The 15,087-nt window shown below is 44.8% G+C and overlaps 1 protein-coding gene across 1 annotated transcript in view; it reads right to left on the reverse strand.

Annotated features, from left to right (window-relative positions):
* Positions 1–15,087, reverse strand: part of LARGE1 (LARGE xylosyl- and glucuronyltransferase 1) — a 590,958-nt gene that overhangs the window by 90,497 nt on the left and 485,374 nt on the right. The window lies entirely within an intron of this gene.

Consider the following 15,087-nt stretch of genomic DNA (forward strand, 5'->3'; position numbering starts at 1 on the left):
AAATGAGGAATGCAGAAACTATAAACAATGACGAAAGATACTTATGCACATTCTGAAGCCTCTGGAGGCATCATGGTAGATCTATCAGTCTCTGGAGACTGACTGAGAATTGATGCTTTTCAATGGTGTTAAGACTTAGCAAGTCCTAAGTGGCAGCTGTGACTCCATACAGTTTGCCAGGCTAGTTGAAAAGAGGTGGGGGGATGGTCCAGAACAGAAGACTAAAGGCAGAAATGTAGGGTCCTTCTCCGAGTTACCCAACCTTCTCCTTTGTGTGATTTTAATTTAACTTTTAGAAGCATGAACTATTTCAAACTAACAGAAAAGTACCAAAACTAATATGACAAATACCTACCACCCCGATTTAATAAATGTTAATATACTGCCACATTTGCTGTTCATAATAAAATGTCACAGATAAATGAGAAGCTCCACCATCTCACTGTAGCCCTCCCTCTCCCAAGGGTAACCAGTATCCTGGAGTGCCTGGGTTTCATTTCCCTGCATGTTTTTTAAATTTGTATTCTCTATGCATATATTAATAAACAATATATGGCATTTTCAGTATGTTTCCCAGTGCATATTTTCTACTCTAACTTACCTTTTCACCCAATGTTATGGCTTTTAAGAGTTAACCATGTTACGGTTTCAGCATCTAGTTTATTCATTGTAATCACTTTATTCATTCCTTGTATAGCTGCACCACAGTTTACTTGTGCATTCTGCTGCTGAAGGACATTTTGGCTGTTTCCCATGTTTCTGTTCTTATAAACAATGCTGCAATAAACATCCTAATCCCAATTCATCGGGCACACTTCCGAGCGCTCAGCTGGGGTACAGCCTCCCATGTTGTACAAGGATTGCTGTGTTGATGGTGCTATTTGTCTTGAAACATCTTGAATTGCCTCATCTTCCTTTTCTCTTACAAATTAGGCCATCACAGAGACTCATGGAGTCTACATTTAAAGTGCCTTTCACATTTCTTCTTTTACTCACTCAGTCAACAGTTATTTGTTGAGCACCTACTATGTGCAACCTAACTGAAATTTGTTTTTTAAAAAAATTGATGGGGGTAACATTGGTTTATAACACTATATAAAATTTCATGTGTACAACATTATACACACATAGATACAGAGAATAGAGTCGTGGTTATCAGAGGGGAAGGTGGAGAGGGTGAAATGGATAAAAGGGGTCAACTGTAGGGTGATGGATGGAAACTAAACTTTTGGTGGTGAGCACACTGCAGCGCATACAGATGTTGAAATATAATGTACACACAATTCATTTTAGAGGCACCTTTTGAGTAACTCCTACAGTTCCATTCACTGGGTTAACTGGGGACTCAGCAGTTCGTAAAACACAGTCCTTGTTCTTGGGGAGCAAGGCTTAACAGGGAAGGGAGATGGGTAACCAAGAAAATGGAAAACAGTGACAGATAGGAGATGTGTGAAGAACCGTGGGGAGCCGGGGACAGGGGAACTGATTGTGATCTGGGTGTGGAGGGACCATTAGGGAAAAGCTTCCTGAAATAACTGATGTCGAAACTGAAATCTAAAAGAGGCAGAGGATTACCTGCTGAAGGTCAGGCCAGACAGACTTCTCCCTTCAGGGCTGTGAATGTCAATCAGGCAGCAGATCTTTTCTACCACATTTGAATAGCAGACCTTAAAAGGTAATGACCCATTTCCCTCTCTTCTCTCAAAAAAGACAATTAAAAAGAGGCTGCATAAAGTTGTCTAGCACGGGTGAAAACATTTGTCTTTGCTCATAGATCTATAATTAACCACAGGTTATTTGTGGAATAAACATCCCCGTATCCTCACACTGATGCAACAGAATGAATTCCAGCAACACAGGCATTTTTGTAGCTATCACAGAAGGGAGCTGCATGTAACATGAAAACTGTGCTGGACTTGGAAACATAAGTCCTGGGTTTGAGGCCTGATAGGATCCCTTATTGCAATATCTCTTTAAAAAAGTCACTGGGATCCTGAGCCCCAGTTCCTTATTTGTAATAAGGGGACAATCCCACATTAGCTCCAAGATGATTATAAGGGCTTAAAAATTATATCTTTAAAAGCATCTGGTATATGCCATGATTTATTATTTCCTATCTTGAAGTAAAGATTCTATGAAAAATCAAAAAAAACCAAAAAACAAAAAACGTACTGGGCTTCCCTGGTGGCGCAGTGGTTGAGAGTCTGCCTGCCGATGCAGGGGACACGGGTTCGTGCCCCGGTCAGGGAAGATCCCACATGCCACGGAGCAGCTGGGCCCGTGAGCCATGGCCGCTGAGCCTGCGCGTCCAGAGCCTGTGCTCCGCAACGGGAGAGGCCACAACAGTGAGAGGCCCACGTACAGCCAAAAAAAAAAAAAAGTACTGAGTACAGTAGGAACAGTACTCAATATTGCTGACTTGATAAATATTCATTGAGAATAAATGTCCATACCCCAAACTCCTCTATGAGCCTGAACCCACTGGTCTCTCTAAAAAGCTCCTTGTGCGTGTAGAATGCACTGGACGCTTAAAAATTGTGACATATTGCCAGGTCCATATTGCTTCTTAGTCTTCTGTCAATAGTCACTTAGGGTGTCACCACCAGCATGACTAAGATGTCCCTTGGGGTTATTGCAAGTGGCCACTAAGGGATACAACCCACAGGAAGAAAAGAAATTGATGGAAAGAAAATCCACCCCAAGAACAATCATGTGAGTAAATTACGTTCTTAAGCAGCTAAGGAGTCTGTTGAACCTGTCAAATATAATCACATGAATATGTACTTACAACAGAATCTGCCTGTTTCTTCAAAGGTTGGGAGTTTGTACCCAGATTGTACAAGAGCTAAAAAAACAACATTTCCAGGGAAACATAACTCTAACTACTTATTGACCTAACTCCTATGGTGCTGGGGAGATACCCTAATTAATGACTGTGAAGGCCTTCGGAAATATGAAGTGGTACCTAAAAGTTTGTAAATAACAGTTACAGAAACTATACATTTCTTCATTAAGGTACCTAATTATCACGCATTAAACTTGCTTGATTCCCACTCGAATTAATACAAATCGTGTGCACACAGGCAATGTGGGAACAAGCTTTTTAAGTGAATCCTAGTTAAAATGATGAAAATGGCTCCTTCTGAAATGGGACCCTTTCAAGCTGAAACAACACAGCTTTGGCTTTGGAATAAGTGCCCCCAGACAGATGTTGACACTGCTTCCCTGCTGTCAGGGGGACAGGGGTGCCAAAAAGCTTGACTCTGGCCTTTGCTGCTGCGCGATCTGCCCTTTCCATACTTGCCGCTGAGGTCTGGGAGCATGGCGCAAGCCCTTTGCCCTGGAGGCCAGCACTCTGCACAGAGGCAGCATGCCTTGAATTTGAAAGGCCCTCCCAATGCAGCTGGCTGGGATGCGTGGTGCTCACACAGCCTTACCTTCTCCTGCCGTGCTGGGTGGGAGCTTAAGAGACCAACACTAAATAAATAAATGAATAAATAAATTAAAAATCAAAGGCTTCTCCTGTGAACATCTGGTCCAGAGGAAGGGCGTTGTTTCATCTGTGGATCAGAGGACAATGTTTTTTTTCCCAAACTGAATATGCAGTAACATCTCGGTAGCCAATATGGCAGGGAAAGGAAGCTGGATGTGGATGTGGAGAGAGAAAATAATGCTTTTTTAAAAAAATGAGCCAGATATTGATTTTTACCAACGTGACTGTAAAAGGGAGAACAGACTAAAAATGGTGACAATGCTGATGACTGTCACCTACTATTTATGAAGCAACTGCTGTATCCTGAAGACAAGGTGCCTAACCTAGATGATCTCTGACTCTTACGACAAGCCTGCTAGGTCGATGGAATGATCCCCATTTTTGAGATGAAGAAACTAAGGCTCGCACTTAGCTAGTGAGTGGCAAAATTAGTCTCACTCTTAGACCTGTGGTCTTTCAGCCACGCCATGCTGCCTCCTGGTGTGCGTGTGTGTCTGTGTACATGCCCATAGTAAATATGGCGAGACTTTGCTGAATCGGTGGCCTAAAACAAAAAACAAGTCAGGGAGCTCCTGGAGGAACAGTAATGTGAATGTTTGGGGAGCTCTGTGAAGACCACAGGTCAGAACCAGACTACATGTGTCAGAATCTGGGAGAGACCAAGCGTACAAGGCCAGGAGAGGCAGGGTGGCCCTGTGTGACTGAAGCTGCTCGCACAGGTGGGTTCTAACCAGGTATAAGGGACCATGGGGGACAGTCAAGAACTATTTCCATCAGCACAGCGTTCCAGAGCTAACTTACATCAACTCTCCCTCCCACACGGCACAGAAATCCTCTTCTTTCTGCATCTGAGTCCACAACCTCGCAGCCTGTGTTGGACCACCTCTTGCAGGCCGGAAGAACGCCTTAAAACCCTTTCAGCGAATGGACAACCCTAAGCTCATGTTATGAAAACCTGCTGTTTAAGAGGAGGTTCTACCATTGTCTTCTTTCTTTCTTTCTTTCTTTCCATGGAGCCAGTTTTCATCCTTCAGCCAAGCTAAAGAATACGGCTAGAACTGACCTGGTCAATTCTGATCACACGCTTCCTTAATTCAGAAGAAGAAACTGAGGTCCAAAGTGGCTCCCTGATGTCTTCAGACCAGTTCAGAGTAGGTTTCAGATTAAACCTTTTATTCCTCAAGGCAGTGTTTTCCATGGCCTTCTGCAGGATGCTAATAGGTGTTGTGGGAAGCAGGTAGTTAGCTGTGTTAAATAAGTTTAGTAGATAGTGGGTTAAATAAAGTTAAACAGTGTTGGTTTTAGCAGTGTGCGTATGGCGAATCTCAGAGGTGGTTACCACATCCAACACCTTCTAGACTTATTTACCAGGACCTCTTCCCCGCGCCCCTGCTCTCCCCCAGGAAGCTGGTAGAATATTGTTTTTCCCTTCACTTCCACCTGCATTTTCTCAGCTCTCCACCTGCACTGTAAGGGCTGATACACGAAAATGAAGATTTATTCTTTGGTCCTTTAGCATTTCTTGTGGCTTCATTGGCTTGAACCAGAGAAAGAAAACTTTAAGTGGGCACTGAGTGGTTGGCTACACAGGAGGCTCTGGGGAAGATGCTGGCCCTCATCGTGGAAATGTTTATGACAATGACCCACGTAATTTCGACTTTCCTCTCTTCTGCTTTGAAGCACTAGAGTCCTCTTCTCATGCATGATGACCCAATAGAAGGTGAGTTTATAAAAGTTCACCTACTTTAAAATCCCCTGATTTTACCTACGACTCACTTTTGATCATAAAAAGCGAAAGTAGAACCTTTTAATTTATAAGTGTTTTTTTTTTTCTCAAAAGCTCTTTATCAGAGAGAGAAGATGGAAATCCTTCCACCTGAAGCCTTCCCTGACTTTGCTGGGATTTCTGAAAGTGCGGATGGATGTAGTATAAAGGGCTGCTCAGACCTTATAAAAGGCTGGTCACTCACTCACTCATTAAGTCATTCAATAAATGTCCATCAAGCGACTTCTACGTGTCAGGCACTAGGTACCCAGAAATGGAAAACACAGTGGTCCCTGCTCTGAAGCATCTGGAGGTGCTGTGGGCACTGAAGTAGAGAGGTGTGTTCTGGGCAAGCGAGGTTGGTTCCTTTAAAAGGAGGTGGGTTCAGATCTCATGTCATGGGGAGCGGTCCTTTAAGAGAACAGAATTGTACCATATCTCTTCCTCTCACTGAACAGAACTGATAGGACTGAGAACATAAAGGCTTTGGTGGCTGGCAAATGCATTTTAGCCAAGATTTTTATAAGTAAACTTTTTACTGAAGTATAATATACATTCAGAAAAGTACACAGATCCTAAGTACACAATGTGATGAACTTTCACGAAGTGAAATCGCCATTGTAATTAGAACCTGGACCAAGAGACAGAACATCACGAACAGACCAGAATCCCCCTCATATTCACACATACACCCACTGTCCTGCCATTATCCTGAATTCTTACACCACAGTTCAGTTTTATCAGGTTCTGAATTATATATAAATCAAATCATACAGTATTCACCCTTCTTATGACTGGCCTTTTGGCTCAGTAGTATTTCTGGGAAGCCCATTTGCATTACTGCACGCTGCTGTAGTCCGTTCATTTAATTCTGTATCGTTACCTACACTATGAATATATCTCACCCTAGTTATCCATTACCTTGCTGACGGACACGTGGGATGCTGCCAGCTTTGAAAGCCGTTGTGAACATTCTTGAACACGTCTTTTGGCGTCATTTGTATGCATGTCTGTTGAGTGCAAACCTACTGTAGTTAAGGTAGCTATTAAAGACTCTCCAGCCTGTCTCTTTCAGTTTGAAGAAAGTATTTTATGGATCTGTATAGGGGAAAAATATAGAGTGTCCAAGGGGTTGATCTTAAAACGACCACTGAACAAAAGGGAGCATGTTTTGATGTTCAGAAAAGCCAGAGGTAGATGCAAGAGCCGAGCACAGCACCACAGAGCTTGCCTGGGGGTCCACAGCCCCACGCGCTTTCTATCAGGTACTGAAAAATAACTACTCCCTGAACAGAAGTCCGATCTGCTGCCTGGCTTGTTGGAACGGAGATTTTAATTTTTAACAAATCATCAGCCTTCATCTCCCTACCGGCCTGGCTAGATGCTTCACTGCACAGGATGATGTTTCATTTGCTCACCAAGAAGGGAGAGACGGCTCGGATAGCTGGGCAGTGCGGACCAGGTGCACGTGCGCTAGAGCCTGACTGAGCGCCGAGCTAATGGACTGTGGAAGGGCAAGGAGCATTCCTGCCATTTCCAACTTGAACAAAGTGAAGCCACACGGAAGGGCACGCTACGTATCTTTTCATCATTCAATCGTTCACGCACACGAGGAACAAGCAGGTGCTGAAAGAACAGGAGGTATGCAGGGGAGGTATGCAGAGCTCACGGCCATCACAGACGGAACTGCCTGGGATCTCTGGTGGCAGATTCCCCGTTGGAAGCATCGCGACAGACTGGAGGGTGGGAGGAAGGAGGGTGCCGTCCTCCCTGCGCACTCTCGAGTCTGTGCAGTGTTTCCAGCGGGGCCTGTCTCCCCTCCCCTGCAGCTTCCTCTGGGCACGGCTCTAGTTCTCACTGGTGTCTGGCAGCATCACCTGTTCTTTGTATCTTACTATGGGCTGAACTGTGTGCCCCTCTCCCCCAGTTCATATGTTGGAGTCCTAACCCCCACCCAGGACCTCAGGATGGGACTATATTTGGAGGTAGGGTCTTTAAAGAGGTGTTAACTTAAAATGAGGTCATTGGAGGTTCCTAATCAAGTAGGACCAGCATCCTTATAAGAAGGGGACACCTGGGCAGACAGGTACAGAGGGACGGCCATGTGCAAACATAGGGACGAGACAGCCATCTCACGAGGAAAGGCCAGAGGCCTCAGAAGGAACCAACCCTTCATCTTGGACTTCCAGCCTCCAAAATGGTAAGAAGATAAGTTCCTGCCATCTCAGCCATCCAGTTCGTGGTCCTTAGCTATGGCGGCCTCAGGAAACTAACACGTATCTCTTGGCCCAGAGCTGGTAACAGCTGCCGCTTCTGCCGGTCTCTGGTGCCTCAGCCTCCTTGCCGACACCTTCAGGGCTCTCTGTCCATCCCATAAACAGTCCCTTCATTAAAATACCTTGAATTACCTGATAAGATGATGGGATCCTGACTAGTGACATGTATGTTATCTCATTTAATTCCCTGACTGCCTCTGTGAAATTGGGATGGTCACGCTTCTTTTACATGTAAGGAATCTGAGGCTGTACAGCTCATGAGCGGCAGAGTCGAGGTCTCCATCGGGGTCTTTCTGACTCCAATGGCAGTGTCTGACCCTGCAGGCTTGCAGCAGGCTGAAAGAAGGGGCTGTCTCTCTGAATCAGAGGCCCATGCAGTAGGAAGGACCCCTGGACATCATCTAGGGCAATCTCTTCATCTTCCACAAATGCGGAGACCAGGACTCAGAGAAGTGAGCTGAAGGTCCTAAGGTCGGGATGCTTATGCAAATGGCAGAATAAGGACTTGAACGTAAGTGTTTGGACTCCAGCTCTGATACTTTTTGTTGCTCCCTTAACTAGTTTGAGAATGATAGCAAGAAGAGAGTCACTTCCCAAGTCCCATATTTGGATTACATGGGGATCTGACCACAGAGATTAAAGGTCCCAGCATCAATCCACATGTCAGCTCCATGCTTACTAGCTGCATGACCTTGGTTAAGTGACCTAATTACTGCTCTACGGTTCAGTGTACTCTTCTGTAAAATAGGTATAAATAATAACTCATAGGACTGTGATAAGGATTAAAAAAGATAAGGTAGACCACTCAGCACAGTGACTAACACAAAGGCTAGTTTCAATTAAATAAGTGCTACTGTTATTACCTGGGGCAGATTTTTTTAAAACCCAAACTAAGCTCCTATTCACCTGTAGGCACTGAATCCACCACTCATAAGCTGACCAAAAATAAATGATGACACTGATAGCTAACAAAGCTGGCAGCAACCCACTACTAGGTACCTGCCAGGCCCCAGGCAGGGGCCCCAGGTACTGTGTTAGGGATGTCCATCACCTCTATTCCTTAAAACATCCCAGAAATACTAAGTAACTAAGAAGCTAAGAAGTAAGAAGCCAAACACAGTTTCATCCGGCTCCCAAGCCCATGCATTTTCTAATACCGTTGTTGGTAAGATGAAGTAGGACGTGACTAGTACAGGTAATCAGATGCAGAAGAGCACTACGTAACCCAGTCTACGCCCGCGACGTCAAGATGCAGTGAGTGTAGATACGTACAGGTGGCCCTGTATCTCACGTCCTCTGTACCCACAGTTTCCAACACCATCTACAGCACACAGTTGGTCTGCTCAAGATGGCCATAATGACCTGCACTTGTGTTGAACTGAAGTGAATTCTTTCCGGGGAGTTGGATCTCAATAAGCGAGTGTCCAGAGCAGAGGAGGGGCTGAGATAGCTCTTCTATTCATGCGAATCCCTATCGTACCAAAGCCGACTTCAAGGGGACATTTCAATGGGGTGAGTAGGCAGTTCTGTCTCCTTGTTTCCTAGAACAACCATAGTTCTAGAGAAGGCTTTGGATTTGGTCGAGTGCTGGCCCTGTAGTGCTGTAAAGACTTGGAGGCCCGAGATGAAGATTAATTCTGGATCCATTACTTATTTTCCACAGAACCTGGGGCCCGTGTGCGAATGTCTGTAGACTTCTCTTTCCTAGCCTGTAAAATGGTTATGGTGATATTACATTTTTTTTTCCCCGCTCAGTCGATACCTGTTGAAAGTCTCCTACGTACCAGAACCCATTCTGAAAGCAGAAATCCTTATCCTTGTGGAGGCTTTACATGAATAGAAGACAGACAATAAGCAAAGTAGGTTAAACATACAGATGATATATGATGATAATGATAGAGCACAGAAAGGCAGGAAGACTCAGGTGGGGGACCTGTTGAAATTTTCAATGGGTGGTTGGCGAAGGCTTCTCTGAGAAGGGGATGTTATTTAAGCAAAGACCTGCGGGAGGCGAGGGAGCATGCCACGCTGATAATGGGGCAAGAACTCCGGCAGAATCAGCTGCAAGTGCAAAGGCCCTGAGCGAGCTGATATGCTGCAGAACGGTGAGGAGTGCCTGTCTCTTGGGCTGCTGTGAACGTTAAACAAGTAAATAATCCATTTGAAGTATCACATTCGTAACAACTGCTCAATAAATGTTAGCTAGCACTATTAACATTATTCCCATGGGCACACAAAGGGCCCTATCTACTAGAAAGTGAATCTGGCAGGCAAGGAGGCCGTGGTAACCCTTTGGGGTCTGAACCTTCACGAATGAATGTGCTCTCTGCTCTCTGCCCGCCTGATGTGGCAAACCCACAGGCTGCCCCGTTCATGGGAGAGGATTTCCTCCAAATTGGATTAGCGGGGCGTGCACTGAGTGCTGGGGAAAGAGAAGGGAGAACTAAACCCAGCTTTTTTTGGTGTCAATCATTTTAAAGAATGTGCATAAATGATCCCCGGTTCGAGCTTTTGGGCAAGAGTAATCAGTGTCCTTCCCGTGATGACTTTTCCAGTTACACAGAAAGAAGGATGGGGGCGGGGGAAAGTGGAACCAAGCCCTTTATCCTTTTAAGGAGCTCTTTAATGCAGGGTGAGATGTCTCCCCAGAAACAAATTTCTGCTTCTGTTAAGTGGGGGAGGGGAAGCGTGGTGAGAGCTCTACCTGTCAGCAATTGTTCCGGGGGACTCTTAGGAATCACGATAACCAAAGAAGATCCCAGATGGATGGACTCCGTATTGGGAGGGTGGGGATCAGAAAATAAAGGAATGTGCTGGCCTCCCGGTGTTGGCTTTTAAGGGCATGCAGTCATCCTAAGCTATGCTTCCTTTTTTTTCCCCCAGCCCTCTTATAACTGGATCTCTTACGAACAATTATGAATCTCTTTAAAATCATGGAATTATACTTTAAAAACCAACCAACCAACCAACCAAACTCATAGAAAAGGAGATCAGGTTTGTGGTTACCAGAGGTGTGGGATATGGGGAGGGGGCATTGGATGAAGGTGGTCAGAAGATACAAACTTCTGGTTTTAAGATACATAAGTGCTAGGGATGTAATATACAAGATAAATATTGCTAACACTGCTGTATGTTACATGCGAAACTTAAGAGAGTAAATCCTAGGAGTTCTTGTCACAAGGAAAAATAGTTTTTTCTTTTTCGTTTGTATCTATGTGAGAGGATAGATGTTCACTAAACTCACTGTGGTGATCACTTCATGACGCATGTAAGTCAAATCATGATGCTCTACACCTTAAACTTATACAGCGCTGTATGTCAATTATAACACTGGAAGAAAAAAATCATGAAATTCTGAGCTCTAACTGAGCTAAATATGATTTGCTCTTTCTCCCTCTTGCCTCCATTTACCCCCTACCCTCTCCGCCCCCTGTCCTTCCCAGCCTTCTCTTTGAATGCCTTCCTGGACCCTGCAGCACAGCTGGCCACGTGTCTCTTCTCCACCCACAAGCTATTCCCTTAACACTACTCATCTTGCTGCTCGGGGTCTCCTCTTGAGTTCTCCAGGGCAGGAGAACCCATCCCTATGGCAGGCCTGGCAGACAGACCCAGAGAATGCTTACAACTGAGCTGATAAATAAATGAATGAGTTCAGAAATAAGACAGAGGACCTGCCCAGAGGTACCTAACAGAAGTTCAATTAATTAACCTGCTGAATGGCTAATTGGAAAAATGGCTTTGAAACACACAAATAAACTGGTTAAAAACAGATCCTAGAGGCTCTGTACAGTGCAGTTAGCTCGTCCAGGATGGGTGGAGCCAGGACAAATCAGGCCAGGAAGTCAAAACACTGTTCTTGTGTTAAATGACTGCCCATCTCCCAATCATAGCCAGAAGTGTCACAAACTTTGCATCAGGAAGTTCTCTCTGGCCCATCTCCTTAGCCCACTTGCTACCTTTGGGCCAAAGCAGAGGGTTTTGCAAAGAGCTAGGGTCTGAAGTCAGACAGACTTGGGGCTGAATCTGGTCTCTGACGCTTCCTGGCTGTGTGACACTGAGACCGTCACTTAACTTCTCTGTTCTAACCTGTGAAATGGAGGCAACGATACAGTTCTTTTCTCCAGAGGCAAGTTTCCCTTGGGGAATATTCTACCCTGTGCAGAATTACTCCTGTGGATTTTTTCCTCAAATACAAGCTTTTTACTTTAATTATACAAAGATTTTGAGGTACCTCTTGGTGATAATTCCAAAAAAGGTAGGAAATGGGGGAGTAGTGTGGTAAGATAAAGCAGTAGAAGGTGCTGGAACGGCCATGCTCCACAGTCCAGAGCCATCTGGAGTATCCCATCTGTGTGTTGACAGAGCCATGCGGGGCCAGAGAGAGGGGCGAGGAGATGATGTAGCGATAAATATCTCTCTAGGAAATACTGAATGATAAGTGAAGGCTACTGGGAGTCTCTTTTGCCGTAGCCATCTAAGTCACAGTTGGAACACACAATTAGGAATGTGTCCCTTGATGTCCTACAATCATATGAACATTTGGAGAGAGGATCAGACATGGGTAGGCAAAGCAAAGCACAGTAATAAATAGCTTATTGACATGCAAGGGGGGGTCCTGTAAAATTATTGATCGAGGAATGATAAATAGGAATTAATCTTACACTAGTCATTATTACTAACTAGTAATGTACAAAAGATCACTGATGTTCTCAGCTAGAGGCTGTCTTTACCACTGTGTTACAGAACAAAATCCAAACTCCAGAGCATCCCATCACGGCCCAGGAAGCTCTTGCCTGATTCCCAGTCTCACCTCAAGCTTCTCCTGCCCCTCACCCCGCAGTCAGTTCCAGAACAAGGCGAGCCCGTGCCCCCACTGGGGCTGCTGGGTTCTTGTCTCCAGGCGAGGCCCATGGCCAGCTCCAGTGCACCCTTCGGGTCTCAGCTAAAACATCTCCTCCTCGGGCTTCCCTGGTGGTGCAGTGGTTGAGAGTCCGCCTGCCGATGCAGGGGACATGGGTTCGTGCCCTGGTCTGGAGGATCCCACATGCCGCAGAGCGGCTGGGCCTGTGAGCCATGGCCGCTGAGCCTGCGCGTCCGGAGCCTGTGCTCCGCAACGGGAGAGGCCACAACAGTGAGAGGACCGCGTACCGCAAAAAAACAAAAACAAAAACATCTCCTCCTCAAGAGAGGTCTGCTCCTGATATCCTCAACCACAGAATCCTGGTTAATTACTTTGGGGAGTAATCACACCTGTAACTCCTTTCTTTCCTCCCTCCCTCCCTCTCTCCCTCATAGGTGGGGAGGAAAGATTTTAACAGATCACATACATACATTAGTTCCATTCCTTTCCCCTTTATCTTTGGAGACGTCTCTCTCCAGTTAAAAGCAGGACTAGAATCAAAGAAAAATGGAAAAAAAAAAAACAAGGACTAGATCTCATGTGATTTTGTCCTTTCAGTGCCTAGAAAAGAAATCATATTTGCATAACAACTAAGTTGGGTGAAAGTAACCAATAATTATTGAGCATCTATACTAGTTCTAGATCATTGGGTTCTGTGCTCTGTTTACAATAGCTTATTTAATCCTCACAACAGCCTATTAAGGACATCTTCTTATTCTCATTTTCCTGCTGTGGAAAGCTAGGTGGCACAGGCAAGATCCTGATCCAAGTCTGGATTCCCCAAATTATGTTCCTTCCGCTAAGCTGCAAGCTTTCACTGGTAATCTTTTTCTTAAAGGGCCAGACTGTATATTTTTGGCCCTGTGAGCCAATAAGTCTCTGTTGCAGCTACTCAACTTTTGCCAGTTTTAGCCCCAACGCAGCCACAGACAAAACAAAAATGAATGGTGTGGCTGTGTGTCGATCAATCTTCATTACTGGACGCTGAAATTTGAATTTCATATTTTTATGTGCCACAAAACATACTTGTCTTTTGATTTCTCTTCTCAGTTGTTAAAAAATGTGAAAACCATTCCTCTCTTGAGACAAACAAAAGTAGGTGGTGGGTAAATCTGGTAAATCTGAACCAACCCCTGCTGTAAACAGTTAAACACTCCTTAGGAAGATATGAAATCGACTCTGAATGAGATTAAGGGTTAAATGTTTCCTCAGTATATGTGCTGCTGCTGCAACTTGATGCTAGGCTTTTCCTGAAGACGGGAGTCATGTTTTCTACTGCTTTTGTTGTCCCCTCGAGCAGAGCTGACGACGAGCCTGCCTGCACTGCGCTGGGCATTCAGTCTGCGCTGAATACATGTGGGTCCGACCGGCAAAGTTTGCCTGGGAAGGACAGCAACTTGAGCCATTTCTCTCAGATAATTGTCTGAGCTGAGATTCCCTTACTTAGAGCAGGTCCCACAGGGCTCTGCTAACCAATTCAGGATCTGTCTTGCCATTCTGATTCAGATACCTCTGACCTGCTGTGGAGAAATGTCGCATATGCTGTAAGAGGAGACTGGGCAGTTGAGGGCCCAGGGCGACAAGGCGGGGGCGGGGGAGGAGGGATGTCTGAGCATAAAGGTGGTTGACAGGAACAGCTCTCAAGGAGATGACTAGGAGGCGGCTCTCTCCTTTTCTACGATGTCACTCACATTTTTTTGCTGGGTTCTGTCAGTCCCAGGGAAAGCACAGGATGGTAATCCAGACAAGGACAGAGGTGCAAAGAAACCACTGGCGGGGAATCCCTGCACCTCCTCCATCTGGGTATTTACGGATGATAATCCCTTGCAATTGCTCCTCAGTCTTTTTTTAAGGTTTGTTTTATTTTAACTTTATTGAGGAATAGTTGACACATAACTGTATTATTTAACGTGTCCAACATGATGATCTGATATACCTATATGTTGTAGAATGATTATCAAGACAATTAACGCAACCATCGCATCACACAGGTAACATAGGTAACTCTCCAAAGAAACTGAAATCAGTATTTTGAAGAGATAGCTACACACCATGTTCACTGCAGCATTATAGCCAAGATATGGAAAAACCTACAAGTCCTTTGAGGATGAATGGATAAAGAAAAACACGAGATAGATATATATCTATAAAAGAAGATTAAGAAAATGTTTCCTCAGTATATGTATATATAATGTGTACACACACACACACACACACACACACACACACGGTGTAATACTATTCAGCCTTAAAAAAAAACACAATCCTGCCATCTGTGATAGCATGGATGAATCTGGAGGGCATTATCCTAGGTCTTTCTTGACAGTAGCCACCTGAGGCTAGGATTCTGGTGTCACTTAAGCATCCCCAGAGCCTAGCATGGGGCCTGATATTATCCACAGCTAATACTCAAAATATCTCGAGCTGAATGAATATACACAAATTCAAATAGCTAGGGAGTCCTGGAGTCTGGTGATGGTTAGGAAAACAGGACAAAGGGGATAAAGAGGAAAGGTACTCTTTCCTTTAGGACCTTTCCAAAGAAAGGTAGTAAAGTGCAAATGAGTGTCTTTATAATGCAATACTGGGAAAGATAAGGAAGCATTCCTATCTAGTAGATAGGATATCTGGTAGGTAGGAATCACCTGTATGA

The sequence above is a fragment of the Pseudorca crassidens genome, chromosome 11, assembly GCF_039906515.1.
Source record: "Pseudorca crassidens isolate mPseCra1 chromosome 11, mPseCra1.hap1, whole genome shotgun sequence".
Taxonomy (NCBI): Eukaryota; Metazoa; Chordata; class Mammalia; order Artiodactyla; family Delphinidae; genus Pseudorca; species Pseudorca crassidens.